Here is a 14,075-nt window from a genome sequence, read left to right as displayed (position 1 = left end):
TGCTTTCAGTCTTATGAAATTAGTTATAATTCATTTTGGAAACATTTCTTGGGCATTCACATAGATTTCAATAGTAACTGTCCAATTTTTGCAATAACTTTGGAAATATATTTCCCAGTAGGGATGATCATCAATACACTGATTTGATTCTGATTCACAAGCTCTCGACTCAACTGTGATTTTGATTTGATTCAATTTTTTGATCCATTTGGTCATATTTTGTCCATGTTGTTCATTTTGCTTAAGTTTAAAGGAACACACATATATGTATTTATATATTAATTAAAAATTAAAAACAGGGTGCAAAATGACAACAAAAAACATAAACCAATGTAGACAATTATTAAGTCGGCTTAAGTAAGCCAACTCACTGAAATGCTGTTTCAGCTGCTGCTTCTTCTTCTGACACTAAATTCACTCTATGTTCTCCTAGAGTTTTCAAGCTACAACCACTAAACTCAGGTCAAACCTTCAGAGTGGTCTGACTCAGCTTGCTATATCTTTTCTGGATGCAGCTTATGGTTTTCGAAAACCAGACTATCAAATCAACCAAAAATCCCATAGACTTTCATTAGGGGGTGAAAACTTTTGCACAGTAAGACTTATAGTGTGTTTGAGTTGTCTGTCACTCTTAATGATTATCCTAGACAACATGCTAAATCATGCTAGCAACATTCTAATCATGCTAGAAACATGCTAAAAACATGTTAATTATGGTACGAACATGCTAATCATGCTAGAAGCAGGTGAGCAACATGCTAATCATGCTAAAAACATGCTAGTAACATGCTAATCATGCTAAAACATAGTAGAAACACGCTAATGCTAAAAACATGCCAGCAACATGCCAATCACGTTAAAACATTGTAATGATGTTAAAACATGCTAGCAACATGGTAGTAACGTCAATCATGTTAACAACATGCTAGTAGTCACGCTAGAAACAAGTGAGCGACATGCTAAAAACATGCTAGAAACATGGTAATCATGTTAAAAACATGCTTACAACATGGTAGAAATACATTAAACATGTTAGAAACATGTTAACATGTTAAAAAAACATGCTAGAAACATGCTAATCATGGTAAAACATGCTAGCAACATTAACACCATGTTTATCATACTAGTAACATGCAAATCATGCTAAAAACATACTATCAACGTTAACAACATGCCAATAATGCTAAAAACATGTTAATCATGCTTAAACATGCTAGTAACAAGGTAACACCATGTTAATCATGCTAGTAACATATGAATCTTGCTAACAACATGCTAGTCATGCTAAAAACAGGTTATCAACATGCTAGTCATGCCAAAAACATGCCATCAACATGCCTATCATGTTAAAACTTGCTAATCATGCTAAAAACATGCCAGCAACATGCCTATTATGTTAAAACACACTAATCATGCTAAAACATGCCTGCAACATGTTAACACCATGTTAGGAACATGCCAATAATGCTAAAATAGCTATCAACATGTCAATCATGTTTAAAACATGTTAGCAACATATTACTCACGCAAGAAACAAGTTTGCAACATGTTAATCATGCTAAAACATGCTAGCAACATGCTAATGATGCGAAAAAATGTCAATCATGTTTAAAACATGCTAACAACATGCTTTTAAAAAGTGAACCCTGGAGAGAGCGGCATTCCAGTGCATGATGTAGGCATAGCATAAGCTCCGGTGAGAATATGCTAGTCCCACGGGAACTAAAGTTTTGTTTCAGCTTTGTTGTTTGGTTACAAATCCTCCCACATTTTTCTTCACAAATCCTCGTTTTCTGCATTCACCTACATCTTACGCAGGAACGCTACTCTCTTGTGAACACATTTACTACAGCTAGCAGAAACTAGAGATTATGATTATAAAGTTTTAAATATGGATATTTTACTTACACAAACACATCAATTCACTTCAGAAGGCTTTTATTTAGGCCCCGGAGCCATGTGGAGTACTTTTTATGATGGATGGACGCACTTTTTTGGGCTTCAAAATCTCAACACCCATTCACTGCCATTATAAATCTTGGAAGAGCCAGGACATATTTCCAATGTAACTTAATTTGTATTCAACTAATAAAAGAGGGTCATATACACCTTGAATGGCTTGGGGGTGTGTAAATCATAGGGTAATTTTCATTTTTGGGTAAACTAGCCCTTTAACTCAGAAACTGTTGGAAATTTCACAAAGAATTACAAAGAATTGGCAAGTAACACACTGAACTGGCAGCACTTGTTATAGGTCTGTTACATCCACTTTTTAATCATCCAGTCAATTCCAGATAGAAAAAAATAAAAAAAATAAAAAAATAAATAAAAAATCAAGTCTTTCTCTATTTTTCTTGTAGAATTAGCTTTTTCACTCAGAAATAAATCATATTACAGACATAAAATGATTTGCAATCATGTGGCATACATGATTGCACTATTTGATATTTTTGCCCTGTCCTGTTGTCTTGGGCTAAACAACATAAGCTAATTAACTGTTTGAAAACCAACCCGCAAAAATACACTTTGCCATTATTGCGGCATTTAGGAGTGCTTGTATTACATTAAGTGTGATTTTAATGCTAATGAGGGACTGTAGGATCTCTCTGACCACAGTGAAGGCTGTAGTTTAAAATCATTATAGTGACATTTTGATCGATATACATGTAGACAACATGTCTGGGAATGATGGGAACAGCAGTGTGCTCCACAGCGGAGCTGAAATAGCAGTAAGTGAAACTCAATCACAGAATATTCTTCAGGAATCAAGTTTATTTTGTCAGCTGTTAGGAGTATATTAGCATATAGAACAGATATGGACTTAAAGCCACCGCAATTTTGATTGCATGGAGTTTGTAAACAATGTGATGAATTTTAGGCTTATGCTGTTATGTTTTTATTTTTGAACAAAAAGGGGGAGAGACACACTGTAATTGATTTTGGCACAGTGGATTAGCTTACAGTGCATGTTTATCTCTTTTTAAATACTCACTGTCTAGGACTGACAAAATAAAAAATAATAAAAAAAACTAATGTTTTGTGCATAAAACCTTGGATGGGTGTACTACAGATATTCATCTGAGACCGAATAATTGGCTGAGACTAAATTGAAAGTGCATTATACATGTAATTACAATCGTATAAATAGGTTTATTATTTTGCATAGCCTGTCAACCTGAACATTCATCAAAAATGTTTCCCCCCCAAATAAATTATTATTCTTCTTACTGATGTTCCCCATTCGATATAAGAACTCCCCAAAAAATGCCCCAACCCCCATGATAAACCTCAAATCTAATTATTTGGGATGACTGTTAATATAAAATATTAACATAATAATAATAATAATAATAATAATAATAATGTTTCAGTATTACCATTATTGTTTTGTTAGTTGTGTTTGCTAATAACAATAATAATAATATATATTATTAATATCAAGCACCTCTAACAACAAATACATCATGATTTTAATTTGTAGTGGTGGTTATTAAGTATAAATGGTAATAATAATAATAATAATAATAATAATAATAATAATAATAATAATAATATTAGCAAGCAACACTAAAAACAACAACAACAACAACAACAATAATACTAATACTAATAATTAAATATTAAAATAATATATTGTTATGTTAATTTACAGTGGTGGTTGCTAATAATAATAATAATTATTATTATTATTATTATTATTATTAGCAAGAGCCACTATAAATTATTATTATTGTTGTTGTTGTTATTATTATTATTATTATTAAAAAGAGACACTTTATGTTAATTTATAGTAGTGGTTCCTAATAATAATAGTAAGAAGAAGAAGGGAAAAAACAAACAGCAGCAGCAACAATCACTATAAAATAACATTATTATTATTATTATTATTATTATTATTATTATTATTATTATTATAACAATAATAAGTAAGTGGTTCTCACTAATAATAATAATAATAATAATAATAATTTACAGTGGTTATTGCTAATAATAATAATAATAATAATAATAATAATAATAAAAAATGTCAATTTATATTGGTTCTAGCTAATAATAATATTTTTATTTTATTGTATTTTAATAATTTTGTATTATTATTATTATTATTATTATTATTATTATTATTATTATTATTATTATTAGTGAGAGACAACATAAAATAATTTTAAATAAAAAACAAATATTATTATTATTATTAGCAGCAACAAGAACCAGTGCAAATTAGCATATAATAATAATAATAATTTATTATTATCATTATTATTATTATTATTACTACTATTATTATTACTGTTATTGTTTTTGTTGTTGACAGGACTGTTGTTCAAGGACCAAAAAGCACGGTAATCCATTTTGCTTTAAAATAAAAACTAATATTCTGTATTTTTCCACAGCACATAAGATATTATAAGTGTTTGACTCAACAACTGATGATGCATGCTGATTGTAAAAGTCAAGAGCATTTTGAAATGTGAAAAAGGTTAACTAATCATGAAGCACTGGCACATCACAAGCGTTTTGCATTGCAGACTTGGCAAACTCATGCGCTGTCTTGAACCGTACGCTCCAATCATAAAATGAGATGGAAAATGCCAAACTCATTTCAGGCGCGTTGGAATGGAGTGTGTGATTTATCTGTTCAGCGGTCTCGCCGTGTCCTCCCTTAAATACAGTTTTAATGACGCGATTAGCAGGTGATATGGAGGCTTGTGGCGCTTCCACACAAACAACAGTAACTCCATCCGTGGAGACACACGACTGGCATAACAAAGTGGAATATGACTGCCAATTCCAAGAGGACCAGGATCTGCACCTCCCAGCGATAGTGAGTATTAGCATTCCTCTTCCAGCCGGTCTTCACAATGACTTTTGTCGGCCAAAATCGTGAGGGGAAGCACAGAAGAGCCTGTAATCTGGTTATAGCATCATCACACCACAATATCTTTCTCCCCCATCTCTCCCATTTCACACCTTCTGTTGTAGATCAGGGGGAAAATCCCTAGATTTAAAGGAATAGGTCATTATAAAAAGAACATTCTGTCTTTATTTCCTCATTCTTATGTCGTTCCAAACCTGTATGGCTTTCTTCTATGGAGCACAAAGGGAGAAGGTTTGTATTTGGCTGCTCTTTGCATGCAATTACAAGGAATGAAAACTCATAAGCATCATATTCATATGACTCCTTTTCTAAAGTCATGATAATGTTTCAGTGAATGAGTTTTTTTTTTCTGGCACTCACACAAAGGTACAGTCTTATTTGGTTTCAGAAGATTGTAGTGAACTGGTCATATGGATTACTTTTATGGTGCTTTAACATTCTTTTTAAAACTTAAAAGAATTAAACTCCAAGCCTTGGTACTGACATAATTTTTTGTGGCTGTTTTGATATCTGCCAAACAGAAATGATAATCATTGTTTTTTATGGTTTTAGCAATAACAACAACAACAACAACAACAACAACAATAAATAATAATAATAATAATAATAATGACTACTATTATTATTATTAGAAAGCGCCACTCATATTCTTTCTTCATATGATTATTATTAATAGTAGTAGTAAAAACAGAATTATTATTATTACATTAATAGTAATCTTTAATATCAACAACAACAACAACTATTATTACTATTATCACAAGAAAGCACCACTAACATTCTTCTTCTTATGATTATTATTAAAGTGGTAATAATATTTTTAAAATAATTAACAACAAATATTAATAACAACAACAACAACAACAACAACAACGAGTATTATTGCAACTATTATTATTATTAGCAAGCACCACTAACATTATTATTTTAATGTAAAAATATTAATAATAACTAGTATTTAATAATATTTACAATAATTAATAACAATAGCAATAATGACTAATAATAATAATTAAAATATAAATAACAACAATAATAATAATAATAATAATAATAATAATAATAATTATAATAAAAGACTATTATTACTGTTGTTATTATTATCAGCAAGCACCACATTCTTTTTAATAGCCAAAACAATTAATAATATTTTATTACAATTATTACTATTATTATTACTAATATGATTAGTAAGCACCACTAACATTCTTCTTATGATGATGATTATTAATAATGGTAATCATAACAAAAATATTTTTTATAATTAATACTAATAATAATAATAATTATTATTAATAATAATAACAACAACAACAACAACAACAACAACAACAACAACAACAACAACAAATATTACAATTATTATTAGCAAGCACCATTATTTTTATTATTGAAAGTATTCATAATAATTGTATTACTATTATTATTAATAATTAATAATAACAATAGCAACTAATAATATTAATACTAATAATAATAACAACAAAAATAATAATAGCAAGCACCACTAACATTCTTCTTAACAAAAACTATTAATATTTCATTACAATTATTACTATTTCTACTATTATTATTACTAATATTGTAATTACCACTAACATTATTATTAATAAAAACAATAATATTAAAAATAATTACATTATTATTATTATTAATAACAATACTTAATAACAACAATAATGATTAATAATAATAATAATAATAACAACAACAAGACTATTACATTTATTATTAGCAAGCACCACCTTCTTCTTATGATTATTATTAATAGTAGTAACAATAAGAAAAAATTATTAATATTTTATTACCATTACTACTAATATTATCAGCAAGCACCACTAACATTAATACTAATGATAATAATAATAATAATTATTATTATTATTATTATTAGAAAGCAGCACTAACGTTCTTCTTATGTTTAACATTAATAGCAGTCATATCAAGAAAACAAAACAATAATTATTGTTGCTAGGATTTAAACAGAGGACATTTTTATTGAAGATCCCAGCTGTGACTAACTATGATGGGAGGTGCCCCACCATAGTTAAGAATGAATTCTAAGATGATTCTCTCTTTGAGGACCCATAATGAAATTAACAGCAGGAAGTGCTGAATTGACTTGAGTACTAATCTAGTCACTGACTCTGCTCATACACAAACACTTTCATCGTTTATGGCCTCATCTGCATATAAAGTGAGGCCTGCGTTTGCTTATTACATTAAATTTGCAATCCCAGAAGGTGTATGATTGCGGTATAAATAATAGTAGCCCTCGGGATCTCAAACAGACCTCGTGCAGTTTAATTCCTTCCAAATCAAACATACTTCAGCTCTACAGAGAGCGGCGGTCCGTCTGTCAGCATGTACGGCCATTGTAATTGTAAAAAAGCATTAAGCATGGCAGAATTAATCCCATGTCTAGGCATTTGTTCAAACAGAACCGATTTGCTGAAAATGTACTCACCCTCAGACCATCCAAGATATAAATACGTTTGTTTCTTCATCAGAACTGATTTGGAGAAGCATCACATCACTTGCTCACCAAAGGATCCTCTGCGGTGAATGGGTGCCGTCAGAGAGTCCAAACAGCTGATACAAACATCACAATAATGCACAAGTAATCAACACCACTCCAGTCCATCAATTAACATCTCGCAAAGCCAAAAGCTGTTTTTTAGCCAGTTTAACCAGAGTGATTTGCTCTTGGTTTGAAAGTGTTAACTATAATTTTTGGTTTGCCATTTACTGTTGCTTTACAGTCTTTCATTAGCAAGCACACATTGCTCAGTATCAGTTTCCAGGGCCTGACATTTTGATTCGTCACATACAAGCCTTTTATACTCACGTTTATATTACAATCATCGTAAAATACTTCTGTGGCACTTCAGCACAGCGAGCCGCATTAGTTGATGTTTTCTAAAGGGTCATTTCCCAGCAGCGCTAATGGATGTGGTTACAAAAAGCCATTGTGGAGTGTTACTTTAAGGTGAATCAGCATGTTATCCATTCAGATACTCTACTTGTTTCAGAGGCCATAATATTCTCCTAATATTCAGGCCATATTGTGTAATTCAGCTGAGGGTTTCCGTGTGGTCACACATTAACCCCAGAGAGACCCGAGCTGCTAAAAGCTAAAAGTAACAACGTGCCAGGAAAACTCACAGACTGTGTTAGTCGACGTCTGTTGGACTTCTCACAATGTTCACTTTTGTTTTGTGCATCATTATAAACTCAATATATGACCCTGGAACACAAAACCAGTCTTAAGTACCACAGGTATATTTGTAGCAACAGCCAAAAATCAACTGTATGGGTGAAAATTATCGATTTTTCTTTTATGCCAAAAAGGATATTAAGTAAAGATCATGTTTCATGAAGATATCTTGTAAATTCCCTTCCGTAAATATATCCAAACTTAATTTTTGATTAGTAATATGTAGGGATGCACAATATTATCGGACTGATATCGGAATCGGCCGATAATGGCTTTAAAAGTAAATATCGGCATCGGCCCGATATGAAAAATTATGCCGATATGTCTTGCCGATAAGGGAAATATGTTAACTCAGTGTGCTCAGGGTGTGCTAGTGATTAGATCACGTCAGCGGTGTGGCTCATTCTTGAAATAAAGTTTTGCCTGAATGATGATTGCATTCACTGTTTTGGATCGCTGCATTTAAACTGAGAATGGACGTACAGAATGAGGCTTCGGTGTGTGTTAACAGAGTAAACAATTATAGCACGTGGCAGCCTTACATGGGTCCTATAATGCCTTTTCGGTAAGAAGTAGGGATGTTAGTTTTCGATCATTTCCATGATTGATTGTCGTTTAAATCGTTAACTTTAATGCTGCAAACTGCTTCTATTGTAGTGCAGTTTTTTTTTTTTTTTTTAATTTGTCTTAGTAGCAAGTAGCATGACTATAAAACAAATAGATGTAAATATGGTCATTTGATAAAAAATGAGAGCGCGCTGCTGTTCCATTTGGGATCATTTTACTGTTGGCTGTCTTTCTGCTTTCACGGTGCTCGTTGTTGTATTTTGAAACACAATCACAATGTTTGCAATTGACATGATCATCATTTAAAATAAACGGATCCCAAAAGTATTTACGGCACGTGGCCAGTGAACCTCTTTCAGCGGTGGCGCTAAGGCAGAACACACCGTTGCTCATACGAACATTTTTACGTGAGTATTATGACACAAATGAGGTACAAAGCCTTCTTTTTAAAAATAAATAATTGGTTAGCAGGCAAATGTTATACATAGCGACCATGACTGGATTCATGCCGTTAGAGCCCATAGATTTAAAGCAATACGCAGCTATGTGTTCTGTTTTGCCGGTAGGTCACAAATTTCCATGAACTATAAATAATATTTATAGGTTCTTCTCCTCATCATCTCACACTAATTTCGCAGGTTTATTTTCTTGTCATTCACTTTTAATCCAAAATGACAAAATGAAGTGGCAAAATGAAGCAAACATTGAGGAAACGACAGCAGACCCAGGATTTGGTTTTCAAGTAAAAGACCGCTTCGAGAAGATGAACATGTTGGTATTCCTGTGCAAAAAAAAAATAAAAAACATGCAAGCACTGTCACGGTCAGCCAGTTTAGTTTTACTTTCATTTTAAAAAGCTTGTTATCTTTGCCGTTTGCCTCAGGTTATGGAGGCTTTCTTTTAATTTTCTTTATTTATTTGATTCCTCAGTGTTTGCTAAACCTTCTGTAATTTATTAGTCGGTATATAATACAGAATGTGGTGTATGCCAGGTATGCTTTTTATTGTTTCCAAACAAAAGGATATATATCGGTATCGGTATCGGCATCGGCCAAAATGAAACGAAAAATATCGGCATATCGGATATCGGCAAAAATCCAATATCGTGCATCTCTAGTAATATGCATTGCTAAGAACTTCATTTGGGCAACTTTAAAAGCGATTTTTCTCAGTATTTAAATTTTTTGCAACCTCAGAATCCGGATTTTCAAATAGTTATACCTCGGCCAAATATTGTCCTATCCTAACAAACCATACAACAATGGAAAGCTTATTCAGCTTCAGATGATGTAAAAAAAAAAAATCACAATTTTGGAAAATTGACCCTTTTGACTGGTTTTGTGGTCCAGGGTCACATATAATGGGGGGTATGGCACTGGCATATGACATACACTTTAATTCAGTCTAATAATTAAAAACAGTACACATTAAAAAAAAAAAAATACTAGAACCCTAACCGTGTATTTCAACTGGCACGTAGCGAGCAGAGCGGTGTGGGCGTTTTCAATTCATTCCTATGGAAGCTGAGCTTAAACGCTTGTGCAGTGCGTGTACGCTCAACTTCCATAGGAATGAATGGAAAACGCTCGCTTCGCCCTGCTCGCTATGCTGTAGTGGAAATACACGGTAAGGATCAAGCTTGGGTTGGTTAGCATCATCCTGTAAACCCCTGGTGGGCCTTTTCTGTAACTACACCATCTGATAATCATCTCATCAGGCTTTAGATGCTAAAAGAATCAGGAAGTGGAATTAGACGTCATCTAAATAAGTACATTCTCACCAGAAAAAAAACCCCTTAAAACTACATTCCATCACACAATAGTAGTATTTATAAACTTATAGTGGATTTGGGAATGTATAGGTGACACTTATGACCAAAAAAATACATATACATATTTTTTATATATATATATATATATATATATATATATATATATATATATATACATAAAAGTGTGTGTGTATATGTCTGGTTTATTATCTTTGTGGGGACTCTCCATAGGCGCAATGGTTTATACTGTCCACACCGTATTTTCTATCCCCTTTCCCTAACCATACCTCTAAACCTAACCCTTACAGAAAACTTTCTGCATTTTTACTTTCTCAAAAAATCTCATTCTGTATGATTTATAAGCTTTTGTACCCATGGGGACCTCAATTTAGGTCCCCATCGTGACACGAGTCCCCATTAGTATGTGTGTATTCAGTTTTAAGTCCCCACCAGGATATATAAACCAAAAGCGCACACACACACACACACTTTATAACCTTACACACTCTTGTCTAAGTCTGCGGTTCAACACGATCAATACAGTTAGGGTGTGTCATAAAAACTCCCGTCTTGTGCAGAGATGATCAAACGTCCTTTACAAAAAAACGGTAAAACAGCGATTTAAAACAGCATTTGAGGTTATAAAGTATATAAATTGTCAATTTGTTTTTTAAAAAATGGCCACTCGTTTTGCTAGGTAAGACCCTTCTTCCTCGGCTGGGATCGTTTAGAGCCATTTGAAGCTGCATTTAAACTGCATTTAAACTGCATTTTGGAAGTTCAGACTTGGGGGCACCATTGAAGTCCACTATATGGAGAAAAATTAGGGAATGTTTTCTTCTAGAAACAATTTCTTATCGACTAAAGAAAGAAAGACACAAACATCTTGGATGACAATGGGGTGAGTACATTATCAGTAAATTTTTGTTCTAGAAGAGGACTTCTCCTTTAATAAATTCTGGCAGTAGATTTTAAACGTTAAAAGACGGTTTGTGCTGGTGTAAACAAGGTAACATTTCTAATTTGTCATTTAATTTTTATATTTATGATAATTTACCTTTATTTCAATAACCAAAAATATTTTAAAAGCTTTAGATTTAATTAACAATAACAATATTACATAATTCAGCTTCTAAAATAAATACATACTGTTTTAAAAATATTTGGATATAATCAGTATTGGGCATGTTACTTTTAAGTAATTAATTATAGTCACTAGTTACTTCTCACAAATAGTTACTGAGTTAGTAACTGAGTTACATCAATAAAGAAGTAACTAATTACCAGGGAAAGTAACTATTGTGTTACTTTTTAAAAAAAAAAAAAAAAATTCAAATGTGTCAAATAACTTGGATACCTCCAATATTAAATAAGTTGAATGAATGAAATTTAAATGAAAATCATTTTTTTGTTTACTCACCAGATTAATATTATATATCTAAATAGCATGTATGAATGCATATTTGTCATGTTGACTGACCTTAGGACTGGTGTTGGTGCTTAAGATGCTTATAATTTAGTGTTTCTATAACAAAAAAGGGAAAAAAAATAATAAAACTAAAAAAAATAATACTGATAAGTTAAAACTACTACAAATTCTACTACAAATAACAGTATTAATGAGCTGCTGGGTTCATTAATATTAATCACGTTGTCTACGTTCGCTCAAACTGATTTGCTGAAATCAAAACAGGGACGATAACAGGTGAGCGCCAGCCAATGAGATTGTTGTTTGCACATTAGTTCCACCTACTACTGGAGAAACCGGCAGTTCTTAAAAGCTAAAGAACTCCAAAGGAACTCCGTTATTTTGACAAGAAAATACAACACAGAATATCATTTACATGTACCGCATCAATTCTGCATGGTATATAAGAGACTCTTGCTCTGTATCTTTCTTTGCGTGTGCGTGAGACAAAGCAAAGGCTTATTGTGTGCCATCACACTAGAGTTTACGGTTTGAGAATAAATACTGTATTGTATTATTACAATAAAATTGTAACAGTATTAAAATAAATTATAGTAATGCTGCATTTTATTGTCAGTAACGGTAACGGCATTGTAAGGGGGGAACAGTAATTAGTTTGATTACTCGTTACTGAGAAAAATAACGCCATCAGTAACGCTGTTTATTTATAACGCTGTTATTCCCATCACTGGATATAATAATACAAAAATACCTTGTTGTTTTTCGGCGGTGCAATTATGTTTCTCTATACTTTTCATTCCCAGAATGTATTCTCAACACAAGGTCACAACTCTCTTTAAAAGAATGCATTCAATTCAATATTTACTTTGGAGATGGCTTAAAGTGAAAGCCGTGTTTAAACATGTCCTCTGAATGCACTCGAGGGAGAGGTGACTTGGTGTAAATATTAATGTTAACTGCAGAGTTTCTAGCCTGACCGTGTCAAGGTGGAGATTAGCATTCCTTATCTTTAGAAGTACAGCGCTTTAGAGATACAAGCATCCTTATAAGTTTCTGGTGGAATCCCAATTCACATTCAACAAAGATGTACTTCAGTAAGAAGGCCGTACATGGGCAATTTTTGAACTTCATAATCCACACTTTAAAGCAGTATGTAAAGGGGTGCTATTATGCTTTTTCACTTTTTGAACTTTAGTCAGTGTGGTGTGTATCTTTGGGCATAAAACATCTACAAAGTTGCAAATCTCAAAATTCACTCCAAAAGAAAATATTTAATTTTTTTTAAAAATCCCTTTTCAAGAATTACAACGAACGGCTCCTTTGGACTACAACGTTTGTTTTCCGCATGCAATGATGTCACGACGCGGTCCATTAGAATATTATTAAATTAAATCCCGCCCATGGAAATTTTAATTATTGGAGGGAGGGTAGGGACGAGGTGGGGGATTAGTCTAACTTTAGCAATGCAGGGCGGAGAACCGCTTCAACGAGCCACAGCGTGGCGGGTATAAACACAAGCATTGACTGGAGTGGCCACTTCAGAGCTGTAACGCGCCGTAGATGTGTGCAGGACAGGGGGTCGAAACACATGGCGAAGCCGCGATCTACTCCGGTTGCCATGTTGGAGCCGTAACACACCGCAGACGTGTGCAGTGTGTGGTAAGAAATTTATTCATCATACAGTGTAGATAACGTTATCTTCACTTATAATGCGAGTGTTTTTTTTTTAAATGCACAAACTTGCACTAGAATAGGCTAGGCTGATCAGTGATGATGTTTTTTGATAATGTTAGACTGCTTTTAGCCTTATGCTGGAGCTGCTTTCGGGCAATGAAACCAAGCATGTAAAATAATTAAATAAATTAGCACGATAATATCATGTATCAGTGATCTCGCAGGCTGAGGATAGGCCTCAACACTACTGTAGCATATTATTTACTCACCCTCCATGCATCCTAGATGTGTATGACTTCCTTCTTTCAGACGAATGCAATTGGAGCCTAATAAAGTCTAATAAAGTGCATCCATCCATAATAAAAAAAAAGTGTCTCACATGGCTCCCGGGGGTCTCCTGTAACGAACTGATGCGTTTTTGTAAGAAAAATATCCATATTTAAAACGTAAGATTCACTATTAATCTAGCTTGCGCTAACTGTGTTGACAAAGGTGGCAGTACTGAAACACCGTCTAAGCTGTTCGCCAATCGCAATGC

General features: G+C 32.9%; 1 long non-coding RNA gene across 1 annotated transcript in view; it reads right to left on the bottom strand.

Moving 5' to 3' along the window:
* Positions 1-4,445: 4,445 nt before the first annotated feature.
* Positions 4,446-14,075, bottom strand: part of LOC127155101 (uncharacterized) — a 40,345-nt gene continuing 30,715 nt past the window's right edge. Inside the window, exons 4-5 of the long non-coding RNA XR_007825534.1 lie at positions 7,347-7,471; positions 4,446-4,999 (exon numbers count right to left, since the gene is read on the bottom strand). This is a non-coding gene — a long non-coding RNA (uncharacterized LOC127155101). The remainder of the gene's footprint in view (positions 5,000-7,346; positions 7,472-14,075) is intronic.

This window comes from Labeo rohita, chromosome 23, assembly GCF_022985175.1.
Source record: "Labeo rohita strain BAU-BD-2019 chromosome 23, IGBB_LRoh.1.0, whole genome shotgun sequence".
In the NCBI taxonomy this organism is placed as follows: domain Eukaryota; kingdom Metazoa; phylum Chordata; class Actinopteri; order Cypriniformes; family Cyprinidae; genus Labeo; species Labeo rohita.
Note: the sequence above shows the minus strand (reverse complement) of the source record. Positions and strands in the feature narration are given on the sequence as shown.